This window comes from Cebus imitator, unplaced genomic scaffold (genome assembly GCF_001604975.1).
Source record: "Cebus imitator isolate Cc_AM_T3 unplaced genomic scaffold, Cebus_imitator-1.0 Scaffold503, whole genome shotgun sequence".
In the NCBI taxonomy this organism is placed as follows: Eukaryota; Metazoa; Chordata; class Mammalia; order Primates; family Cebidae; genus Cebus; species Cebus imitator.
The window spans coordinates 941,544-943,008 of record NW_016107818.1 but is presented as its reverse complement, the minus strand read 5'-3'; the positions used below and the strand labels follow the sequence as shown (position 1 = coordinate 943,008).

Sequence of the window (1,465 nt, the reverse complement as noted above, 5' to 3'; positions counted from 1 at the left end):
TTATTACTAAGGTTTTGAGAAAATATTAACATTTATTGCACATTTATAAAAATTTGAGCTTGTCTTTTAACATAAAATGTTTTCAGATTATTCAGTTTAAAGGCTTTCAGGAAAACTGTTATGTCCAAATTGTAAAATGTATATAGATATCTTACTAAGCTCAAAATGATTTTGAGAGTCATCAATTAAATGGTGAATGTATCACATTTCAAGATATGAAGTTCTCTGAAGGTGGTAAAGATATATTTGAGACAGAGTCAGTTTCTTCCAGCCAAGTATTGACTTGAATCTTAATCAGGTACTCTATGAAAAGTCAACATTTTAGTTAAACTTTTTAAAAGTATGAGTTTATACTTTTCAGTTTCATCATTTTAGCTTTTTCAAATTTTAAAACATCCTTCAAATGTCAGATTTGTGTTTCATGGCATTTCTGATTTGAATAAAATTAAGAAAAAATGTGGCAACATATTCTTATTTAGCATAGAAATATGCTAAGCAGCCTTTCTGCCTCCGCTGCCGCCACGGTGCCTGTGAAAAACTTGTGAAGTAGGGCGAAAAAAAGAAGCATGTTCTGAAGCTCACTCTTGAGTGCACCCACTCCATAGAAGATAGAATCATGGATACTGCCAATTTCGAGCAGTTTTCGCAAGAAAGGATCAAAGTGAATGGAAAAACTGGGAACCTTGGTAGAGGGATGGTGACCATCGAAAGGAGCAAGAGCAAAATCACTGTGACATCTGAAATGCCTTTCTCCAAAAGTATTTGAAATATCTCACCAAAAAATATTTGAAGAAGTAAAATCTATGTGATTGGTTGCACGTAGTTGCTAACAGCGAAGAGAGTTACAAGTTATTCTACTGCCAGATTAACCAGGATGAAGAAGAGATGAAAGACAAGGATTAAATTTTATTTATGTGGAATATTTTGTAGCAGTTCTTGAATAAAACCTGGGAACCAAAATGGTGGTTTAGCCTGTATCTCTGCAGTGTGTACTGAAGAGAAAATTGGAAATCATAGTCAAAGGGCTTCCCTTGTTTTGTCACTGGTAAGATTCTAATGAGTACTAAACGAGATAACCCATGTAAAACACTTTGCAAAGTATGTGACATGGCGAACACTAAAAAACAGTTAACTATAATTTTTATAAGAAGAAACTTTATATGCAAGAGGTACACATGTATATTTAAGAGAAAATGGCAGTCAGAAAAGTAAAGATGAAATTTTAAGTAGTGAGGTTTTCATTTGTACTTTAAAGTCAAAGCTTAATGGGGTATTTTAGTAATGTGTTCAGACCTCTTCTTTGAGGCTGAGCTAGTTGCAGTGAATGAAGGAAAATATCAAAATAGTAACCAATATTTAATTCACATGGATGTATTAAATGGGCCTAAGAAGTAGTCACATCTGGATGTTTTAGTAGTGCTTCAGGAAATTTTTTAGAGTGTTTAATAAAATAAACACAGTATTA

General features: G+C 32.9%; 1 pseudogene; it reads left to right on the top strand.

Annotated features, from left to right (window-relative positions):
* The first annotated feature begins 215 nt into the window (after nucleotides 1-215).
* On the top strand, nucleotides 216-903 carry LOC108292740 (annotated as a pseudogene).
* Nucleotides 904-1,465: the final 562 nt, after the last annotated feature.